This window comes from Neolamprologus multifasciatus, chromosome 20, assembly GCF_963576455.1.
Source record: "Neolamprologus multifasciatus chromosome 20, fNeoMul1.2, whole genome shotgun sequence".
In the NCBI taxonomy this organism is placed as follows: domain Eukaryota; kingdom Metazoa; phylum Chordata; class Actinopteri; order Cichliformes; family Cichlidae; genus Neolamprologus; species Neolamprologus multifasciatus.
In genome coordinates this window covers 22,356,496-22,367,457 of record NC_140458.1, presented here as the reverse complement: position 1 = coordinate 22,367,457, position 10,962 = coordinate 22,356,496, and the positions used below count along the sequence as shown (strand labels likewise).

The following is a 10,962-nucleotide window of genomic DNA, read 5'->3' as shown; positions in this document are numbered from 1 at the left end:
GCAAGTTGTCTCATTAACTTTGGGGCAAGTCGTCACATGTGACAACTTGCCCCAGTACAAATAAATGCTCCAAAAAATTGTGATATTGTAATTCATTTGTATTTGTAATAAGGTTTTTGAAGAAAGGAAGGAGAGGCAGGAATTAAGGAAGGAAGGAAGGAAGAAAGTAAGATGGTTCGAAATTATCAACGAAAGACAGAGCGTGGCAGAACACCACCTGACATTATGTTAAAGGCAGTCAGGCAGGTAAAGATGCAGAACAAATCAATCAGAAGTACAGCAAAGGATTTTGACATAAATTACCGTACTCTAACTCGGTATTGTCAAAAGATTACCAGAGAAGAAATTGAAAGTCAGCCAGCCATACCAACAACAATGGTTGGTTATACAACGCCAAGGAAGACTTTTTTCCCCTGATTTGGAAAAGCAGCTTGTTGAGTATATTACTAGGTCGGCTGACATTTATTTTGGTCTGTCACCAAATGAGGTCAGAAAGCTTGCCTACCAGTTTGCTGTGGCACACGAACTGAAGTTTGTGCCTTTGTGGGCAGAAAAAGAAAAGGCCAGCAAAGAGTGGTTTACAGGCTTTTTAAAGCGTCATACAACAACATTGTCACTGAGAAAGCCAGAAGCAACTAGCCTTGCCAGGGCAAGTAGCTTCAACAGAGAGAATGTCAATGCTTTCTTTGACAACTTAGAGAAAGTGTTATGCAAATATGAGTTTGGACCAGGAGACATATGGAATGTTGATGAAACTGGGGTCACCACTGTACATAAACCAGACAAAGTGTTGGCCAGACGTGGATTCAAACAAGTAGGGTCATTGACCTCTGCTGAAAGGGGAACCCTTGTCACACTGGCCTGTGCTGTCTCAGCCATAGGGAATAGTTTACCTCCATACTTTATTTTCCCGCGTGTCCATTTCCGTGACCATTTCCTGATCAACGGGCCACCCGGCAGCAAAGGAGGGGCAAATTCCTCTGGATGGATGAAAGACACACACTTTGTTGACTTCCTGCAACATTTCAATGAACATACAAAGTGTTCAAAGGAGAAGCCCTGTTTACTCCTTTTGGACAACCACGAGTCTCATCTGTCCATTGATGGACTCAATTATGCCAAAGAAAATGGCATAATCATGCTGTCATTCCCACCCCACTGCTCACATTGGCTCCAACCATTAGACAGGTCTGTCTACGGGCCACTAAAGAGGCACATCAACAGCACGTGCGATGCCTGGATGAGGAACAACCCTGGGAAGACAATGTCTATTTATGACATTCCTGGGATTCTGGCAATTGCATATCCTCTGGCTGCAACCCCATTGAACATTCAGGCTGGTTTTAGGGTGGCTGGGATTCAACCTTACAACAGAAATGTATTTCTGGAAGCCGAGTTTGCACCATCCTACGTCACAGATCGCCCTATTCCGGACCCTGCCCTGCCAGGCCCCAGCACCAACTCTGCACTGCCAGGCCCCAGCACCACCTCTGCACTGCCAGGCCCCAGCACCACCTCTGCACTGCCAGGCCCCAGCACCAACTCTGCACTGCCAGGCCCCAGCACCACCTCTGCACTGCCAGGCCCCAGCACCACCTCTGCACTGCCAGGCCCCAGCACCAACTCTGCACTGCCAGGCCCCAGCACCACCTCTGCACTGCCAGGCCCCAGCACCACCTCTGCACTGCCAGGCCCCAGCACCAACTCTGAACTGCCCGAGACTTCCTTCTTTCATTTGGTGAAACATTTATTACGTTGTGATGTATGGTGCTCAGTAAAAGTTAGTCAGTGTGAAAAGTGTGACAACTTACCCCGCTCTCCCCTAATCTGATTGGCATGGTGGTTTGTAGCATGTAGTTTGAAGCTGGGATTTTGTATGTGTAGCATTGGAACCCAGTCAGGATTTGTTTTATTTCATAGGCTGGTTTGCCTGCAATAATGAAAAACAATTAGCAACTCTATAAATATAACATATATGTACAAAATCACTCATTAGGATGTTTGTTCTAATTTGCTATGACCTCAGAGCGCATTGAAAATAAAACTAATAGGCTATAAAGAGTAATCGCTACCACATTTTTCTGTGTTGCTTAACTTTGTTTTCTGCATTGCCTTTCAAAGTTTCTATCAATGAGTACATTTCAGGATAAATAACTTTGCTCGTTATCAAATTTTAGTATCTTCGGAAACATTTAATACATCGTGATGGTTTAAATGCTGAGTCGTTTTCTGTTGTAGAATTAATATTCATAATAATATTCATACAGACGTTTTACAAACCCTCACAGTAAAAATGTATGAATTAAATGTTACTGATGGGCTCTTTTCAAAAACATCAGCGTCTGTGTCACACTGATTTTGATCAACTGACTTATTTTATTGTAACCAAACCTATGCTCATATTGTTGTCTTGTTTTTCCTTTAGCGAGGTGGTTTCCTTCCACTTGTAGCAGGACCAGTACGTCTGCCAGCTCCAATTAAAGCTCCAGTGACCAGGAAGACCTCAGCATGTCACAGTCTGGCAGAGGCAGACTGTATGGAGTGACGTAGAGGACCCAAAATGCAGACAAAATGGAACGTGGAACAAAACTTGAATTAACAAAACCGTTTAATATGGCTGATAAAAAAAGTACAAAAACAAAAGGCAGATGCACACAAGAAAGAACCTAACTAGAATTAAACTGGGAAAATTAAATGCTAAACACAAAGGACAAAGAACTAAACCTTGAACGCTGCAAAAAACCTAAACATGGAAAATCCTAGAAACATGGAGACATGGTAACATGACGTGGAACAACAGACGACCTGACAAAAAATGAACAGAAACACACAGACTAAATACACACAAGGGTGATTAGGGGGAGAGCAAACACATGGGGAAAACAGCTGACACTAGTCTGACATCCCTAACAGTCCATTCCAAGTCACGGTGAGTGATCTGCATTTAATCCTACGTGCTGTTTATGACAACTAGAATTTCATGAATAAAACTGAGTTTTCAGTCTCAGTCAAAACAATCGCAAACAGGAAGAGTACAGTTGTCAAGAATGACCCTCGAGTTAGAGAAGCAGTAGTGTCTTAAGATGAGTCTTGAGCTGTGTCAAGTCAACGACATGAAGCACCTATGGGTAAGATAACTTGAGTTGATAGGACGTGGGCAAGACCCAAGATAAGCTTTTCTCAAATTCTACATAAGCAATTTAAGTGAGTGCTAATAAGAGTGACAGATGCCACCGACTGAAGTAAATGCATAAGCAGTCCCAGATGCCAAAGCTCCGATTTAATGTCCTTGTTAAAGCCAATAAAGTCACATATGTTGTGTTGCTGTGAAAGCAGGAAACTGCCCGTGCTGTCCACAAACAGCTTTTTTTCCTGCTGTAAAGGTGGACATGGGAGCTTATATGAGAATGACTCTTGGAGGAATCACATTGTTTGTCACAGCTGTACATGCTTCATTTTAATTGTTTTTATTTTTCAACCTCAGTATGTATTTAAGCCCTGTGTTTTTCCCTGCCAGTTGTTGTGTCCTCCACGTTTGTTGTGTGTGTATTCCTCGTCGTCTATCTCCAGGTTAAGTCAAGCCCCGCTATGCATCTTCAGTCTAGTTAGTTTGTGTTTTGTTTATGTATTCCCAGTTTTGTCGCAACAGCAAATAAGGTGGCCATTTAAGTTAATGTTTTGGCTCCGAGTCCTGCACTTGGGTCCAGCCACACAACTCATCGTGACAAATGCTGGATGACATGCTCCATGTCATACATGATTAGCTGGAGTAGGTGAGGCATGCTGATGCAGGGGGCATCCAGACACAGCGATATCAGTTCTAGCCACCTCAGCTGGATGCAGTCTGTGAAAATTCTCTCCCTATGTGACAATTGGGCTCTTTGGTGAGCAGCTTCAATTTCATAAAGAGCCGAGCACCATCTTTCATCCACCTGGAAGAGGTCCCTCCAAGCCAATATCCTCTGTAACGCCACCTTTTGCAGAGAGAGTCCTTCCAGTACTGGTAGTTCCAAAATTTGGGTGTTACACAGCTCTTATAGCAAGAGGAATATAAAATATAGAAGGAAAACACAAAGTAAGCAACTGAAATTCACATGTAAAGATGAAAGTGTACAGAGATATGTACACAAGTGGTGAATGATCCTGGTGAAATATACAGTGTACAAACAAGCTGCAAGTGAGCAGCAGCAATTAAAAACATTTGATATGTCAATTAAACAGATGACGAGTGAGATAACCATGTTAAACTAGATTATAGAGTCTGACAGCTGCTGGTAAGAATGACCTTTGGTAGCGCTCCTTCCTACACTGTGGGTGTAAAAGTCTTCTGCTGAACGAGCTGCTCAGTGCTCGTACAGTCTCATGCAGGGGGGGGAGGGGCTGTCCATGATGGATGTTAGCTTACCAGGGGTGTTGAACTCCAGGCCTTGAGGGCCGGTGTCCTGCAGGTTTTAGATCTCACCCTGGGTCAACACACCTGAATCAAATGATTAGTTCATTACCAGGCCTCTGGAGGACTTCAGACCGCAGCATAATTGACAGTAGACGCCACCACAGTGTCGTAGAACGTCCTTAGAATAGTTCTGTTCACACCAAAGGATCTCACCTATCTATTCTTTCACTGAGCATATACCTGCATCATGAGTGTCAATGATGAACTCTGCAGGCTGAAAAGTCCTGGCCTCGGTAAGCCCCGGTCCACTCACACGGCTCACATCACCAATCCCTGACTGCTTGATCATAACAGCAACTGGGCTGCTGGGAACATGACGACCGTTCTTCTTTATGTTAACAAGGTCCTCACCAATCTCCTTGGAAACAAAGGAGATTCCTAAGACAGACAGACAAAACAGATGAGGGTTAACGCTTATTCTTGTGTGTGCATGCAGCCTGTCTCAGTTGCCCCCGCTTCTTTCTCCATGCTTTAACTTTTATTGCTTTTCCCCCCTCTGTCTTTTACTCAGGGATTAATAAAGTATTTGGATTCTGATGAGTCTCATTGTTTGGCAAACTTCTCACTTATCAGACGGACACTCACCAATGTGAGTGTTACGCAGAATCATCAGCAGGCAGGGCTCCTCTCGCACCGAGGGTGTTGTAAGAGAGGCTGTCAGCTGGCTGAGGTCAAGCTCTCCTATGTCCAGTGGAATATTTGCAGCCGAGCCCACCTTCAGTGGTTTATGTGCAAGTACACCAGCAACACTGACACAAATACAAGAAAACAACCTTTGAATAGTTGTGTGAAAGGGTTAATTTATTGTTATTTTTAAAGTCACTTGTTACAAAGACACAAACACACTGCTTTTCACATTCTACAACCATCAGACCAGGTTAAAGAATGAAAATCTAGTCGTGTTATTACCATCTCTTATATATTTTTTACCAATAGACTATGTGCACCTTAGCATATGCGACTTCCGGTGGGGAAACTCCTGTAAGGCGCTTCGTTTTCGGTGTGATATTCGCACCTTGTTTACGGTCGTTTTTAAAAAAAAATAAATAAAAATTGACACAAGCGGCGATTTACAATTCTCAAGATGTCTTGAGCATTTACCAAAGATATCTGTAGATGACGTTCATTGACTTGTCAATACTTTTCCCCCTGGCCTCAGAGCAAAATAGAGAATATTTCTCAGTATTTGTATATAGTGGTCTCTCCTTTATTGCGGGTGTTATGTTCTAAAAATAACCAGCAATAGGTGAAATCCGCAAAATAGCCAACTTTATTTTTTTTACAATTATTTTATATGTTTTAAGGCTGTAAAACCCCTCTCTACACACTTTATACACTTTTCTCAGACAGGCATCGATATTGTCCCGCTTTTCTCTCTCGTTTAAACACTCTCAAACTTCAAGAAAAAAAAGTCCAGTATTATAGAATGAAACCGAAGATCAAAACCAGTTTTCAGTCAGCTGCCTATGACGGTGCAAAACGTTTCGCCGACATTGTTTTTTGTTGGGGAGAAAACTTACAAACATACAGTACAGCACTTCAGAGTCACACTGCTAGCAATTGATGAAGCGATTCTGTACTGTACAGGAGAGATGGCATGGAGGAGATTGACAATGGTCTACAGCTGATCAGGACGCAGAACACACTGCACTAAGAAAAAAAACAAGCATGCAAACTCGCGAAACAGCGAGGCTGCTTAAGGTGAACCGCGTTATAGCGAGGGACCACTGTAATTGTCACGATAAGTCACAACATACCCTTCGTAAATATTATATAGAGACATCTGGGAAACATCTGGCTTTGACTATTCTCTCTACACCCACGACTGCAGTTCAACCCACAACAACACTCTCATCATCAAGTTTGCTGATGACACCACGGTAGTCGGACTCATCTCAAAGGGAGACGAGGCAGACTACAGAGAGGAAGTCCTGAAGCTGGCAGCATGGTGTTCAGAAAACAACCTGGCACTGAACACTAAGAAAACCAAAGAGCTCATTGTTGACTTCAGGAGACACAGCACTGACTTGGCCCCCCTTTACATCAACGGGGAGTGTGTGGAGAGGGTCCACACCTTCCGGTTCCTTGGTGTCCTCATCTCTGCTGACATCTCCTGGACAGACAACATCCCAGCGGTCGTCAAGAAGGCCCAACAGCGGCTGCACTTCCTGAGAGTCCTCAGGAAGTACAAGCTGAACTCCAACCTGCTGCTGACCTTCTACCGCTCGTCCATTGAGAGCCTGCTAACCTACTGCATCACGGTATGGTACGGCAGCTGCACCAAGGCGGATAGAGTGAGGCTTCAGAGTGTGGTCAAGACAGCACAAAAGATCATCGGCTGCCCTCTCCCCTCCCTGATGGACATTTATTCCTCCCGCTGCCTCAGCAGAGCAGCAAACATTATCAAGGACAGCTCCCACCCTGGTTTCAACATGTTCAGCCTGCTTCCCTCAGGGAAACGCTACAGGTGCATCAGCACAAAAACCCACAGACTCAAAAACAGTTTCTTCCCCAAAGTCATAACCACCCTGAACTCACACATGCACAGATAACACAGCACCCCCCCCCCACACACACACACACACACACACAATTTTTTTCTTCCCACTTCCTCTATGGATACCAATTCTATGTGCAATAACTCAACTGTATATACACAACACTATTTATTACATATTACTTTTTTTTTTAAACCGGCTTGTATATTTGTACATTTTCTATATATATATATCATTTTTCCCTACTGCAGAACTGTACCCCCCCCCCCCCCCCCGCCCCAGCATGTTTACACTGAGTAGGAGATGCTCTGTATCTCATTGTACAACTGTATAGTGACAATAAAGGCATTCTATTCTATTTAGTTTGAATACTGGACATTTCCCTCTTTAAATCATAAGAACTGTCACTATATAGAGATGTGCTTCTGAATGTGGACGATGTGTCTTCTGATTTTGTAATGCAATTTTGCTTGTGTTGAGTGATGTAAACAACCAATCAATCTACATGCTTCAAACGTCAAAATTTAACATTTGATTTTTTATGACACAGCAATGGCGACTGTTCCCACCTCCTGCTCTTTTTAACTTAATGCGATCTCTCCATTTTCGTATTTTGGACATGATTTTGGAGTCCACCTTCGCAGTAGCGATTGACCGCAAAATAAAGCTACCGGAAATGTACAACCCTACATCCGGTCTTAAAACAACAAATTAGCATTTTCTCGTGCACAGGGTCTATAACCGTTACATTTTCCACGTATAAACAGAAATCTAGATTAGCCAAAGTGCCATTTCACCACGCTTTCCTACCTACTCTGTCAGTCCATTAGTTTGTGCAATATAAAATGGAAATGGAGACACACAGTTATGAGAGAGGAACCAGTGTGAGGATTGGGCAGGGGGTGTAACTGAGGAGCACAGTGTGAGGAATACCACATACCAATGCACAGAAAAATGATGAGATATGAGCAGCAGGTATACTGAGAGGGGATCTGTATCACATGACTTTTTTCAAAACTCGTCATCCTTACAGAACACCTACATAATCATCTCTGGAGAGCAAAAGTTCGGTGTCCCCTTAGTAGATTTGGTTGGGGAGGAAGACTTGCAATCGTTGCCATTGTCAAACAAGTAATTAACCAAAGAGAATACCTCAGTTCATTGTATGTATGAAACTGGACAACAGCTCAAGAGGTCTGCAAGGTCATTTCATATCACTAACCCAGCCACTTATACTGGCTGAGAAACACCTACTCGTGTTCTAAAGAGACTTATTTATAGGTATTTACCCATTTGTAAATATGTTTAACATTTTCTGAAATATATTACATCCTGTAAGAGCAACTATGGATTTCTGCAGTCTGAGTGAAAACCAGGACAAAACACCTTTTGATCTCTCCTGGTTGCAAGAACTTTAATAGCAATAGAAAGCAACATTTGGAAAAAAGGGGCATATATTGTTTATAAGAATCAGATGTGAATGTTGAAAATCTAGGTGCATTTTGTATCAGTATTCTACACAATATGTTCTACTAATTATTCCTACTGAAATGAGAAGCTGGTCAGCAGTACAACTGACTTTGACAAATTAGTAGAAAAACCACAAAAAGTAAAGAAAACAACAGAAACAACAACAAAACCTCTATAACTGCTATGACTGCAGAAGCCCATTTGTCCAGTACATACCTGTGAAAGTGCACTTGCTGGCATCTCTGCTAAACAGAAGCCTGGTTCAGTAGGGTAAATAAGGGATCTCGCCTCCTCCGTACTTAATGAGAATGGTGTATCTGTCAGTCATGTCTGGCACATAACACACCAGGTAGGTCCCATCATGGTTGTAATGGTTATTTGCCTTCTTGGGCTCAGGCAAGACATGAGGGAAAATTAGAAGAAATATTTAAGCCCCCCCTTTTTTAACAGCAGCAGATGGAGTACATTTCAACACTATACACTTAAGACGCTCTTATCTCACAATTGTATTTCTTAATACTACTAAAATACCATTCAGCACCTGTGATAGGTTGTCCTCTATATGTGATGTTGAGGTGGTACATGCCAGCCACATATGGGATGTACTCCACACTGCAGCTGCCATCCTTGTTGTTGGTTCAGGACATTTTGGCCTCAGATGGAAGTTCCATTGGTAGACCAGGGGCAACAGTACCTGCTCCTCTGCACAGGGAAGATGATAGAGTTTCACAATACGAGCAGAAAACAGATTTGTAACACTTCACCATGAATCCGTCATAAATACCTTGTTTCCACTGTGAATTTGTTGGTGGTGCCACCGTTCAGACAAGGGCCATGCACAGATTTCTTCTATATATTCATATGAATCAGAAAAGCCAAAAGGGAACTCGAACATTATAGCTACAAATGCTGTTGATTAATGCACAGTTTACATAAGTAAAAAGAAAAAAACAACAACAATGTGTTTGCTCCTATGACAACACTCACCGAGAGCTCCCCTTACCTCAGACTCTCTGTCTGACTCAGAGTCCATCCACATTTCATCTTGGCCCTCCGCATCAGCTCTTTGCTCATGCTGAGAAGCTTTGGTACGAGCCAAACAGCAGTGGCGGTCCTAGCCTGTTTTGCTCCCTGGGCGAACACTCCCTCAGGCGCACCTGCTTGCTGCTGAAGAATTTCGAAAAAACATCGGTGCAAATTATAAGTCTGTATTATAATGTCTGGTGCTTTCGTGTTTGTTGTTTTGTTTTTATTTTTGTTTTATTTTGCGAGTTGGTTATTAGATGCTGCTCCCCCGCCCTCTCCTCCCTGTGCCGCAAGCACCAGGCGCACCTCGCAAACGGAGGGCCCCCTTACTCCCAGCAAATGGGCGATAGAAAACCGATCGGTGCCTGTACCATTCCCAATATGCGCTGGCTGATGTCGGGGCAGCATGAGTACGAGCAATTTTATTTATTTTATTTTATTTTATGCCGCCCCCCACCACGATGCCGCCCCGTATCAAAAACCACTACTGCCTAATAGTCTCGATGATGTTGGCCCCGTTATCTGTTACAACGAGCAGCACCTTCTCTTCCCTTCCTCTGATCAATGCAGCAGGCGATGGCCTACCCGGTATGTGGGTTTTCCATTCGGTGCCACTTAGGCAAAACATGGTGGGCCTGGCCTCCAGGTGGGTGGTAAAAAGAAGCCGACACACCCATGAAAGATGCCGTTAATCCCTTTTTGCTTCAGCCTGCTACACAAAGAACTTCTGGTTAATGCTAATATCTCTGTCTCGTCCTGAGTGGTGCTGTGCTCTGTGTCACAGTCGCATATACAAAAGGACCAGCTTTGGCTTGGCTGAAAATGTATATGTGGTTTTACAGGTCAGGCACAGTGTTGCCAACTCCTCAGTAAGGAAAATCGCTATTGGCTGTCCTAAAAGTCGCTAGAAGTCGCCAAATGACGTCATCGCCTAATTTGCATAATTGGTCATGCTAATGTAATTGTAACCTACGTTGTTGGAGAGAGAAATAACATCATGGAAGACACATAAAGTGAGTAAAACGTCCTAAATGCATTTAGAATTTATGAATTAAATTTATTTTAGATAAATTTGTGACATTACAAAACATTACATTGTTTTGTAATGTCACAATTCCAACCCTGCTCCTTTATCCGGGCCTGGACCGGCAAAAGTGACCCGAAATTGGCACTCTGGTGGAGTTACTTTGTGTATGTGTGTGTGTTTATAAGTAGTTTTAAACCTTGTGATCCACAAAACAGCATAACAGTAAAAGAAGAATTGACTGCGTTACAGTCAGTGCGGGAGCAGCGGCTTCGCTCATGCGCGATTCATTTGCCGTTTGGACGCATAGGTGGGAACATCTCCTTTAGCTTGGGGAGGACTATCCTCCGCCCGTGAGCGCTTTGGCACGGGCGAGGTGCCCACGGCAGCACCGCTGCTTGTTGAGAGTAAGAGCGATACGCGCTTTCACGTCAAAAAGACGTCATAAATAAGTCTCCAATAATACCAGAAAAAGTCGCCAGATTTGTCTC

At 43.4% G+C, this 10,962-nt stretch overlaps 1 long non-coding RNA gene across 3 annotated transcripts; it reads right to left on the bottom strand.

Moving 5' to 3' along the window:
- Positions 1–1,717: 1,717 nt before the first annotated feature.
- Positions 1,718–10,483, bottom strand: LOC146494932 (uncharacterized). Of its 3 annotated transcripts, none has more exons than XR_014871718.1 (6): positions 9,425–10,483; positions 9,206–9,270; positions 8,638–9,123; positions 5,039–5,202; positions 2,392–4,831; positions 1,718–1,930 (listed from the first exon to the last, which is right to left on the bottom strand). It is a non-coding gene; the product is annotated as an uncharacterized LOC146494932 (long non-coding RNA). The 3 variants fall into 3 exon arrangements; XR_014871717.1 differs by having other exon boundaries at positions 1,718–4,831; positions 9,425–9,588; positions 10,033–10,483; XR_014871716.1 differs by having other exon boundaries at positions 1,718–4,831.
- Positions 10,484–10,962: the final 479 nt, after the last annotated feature.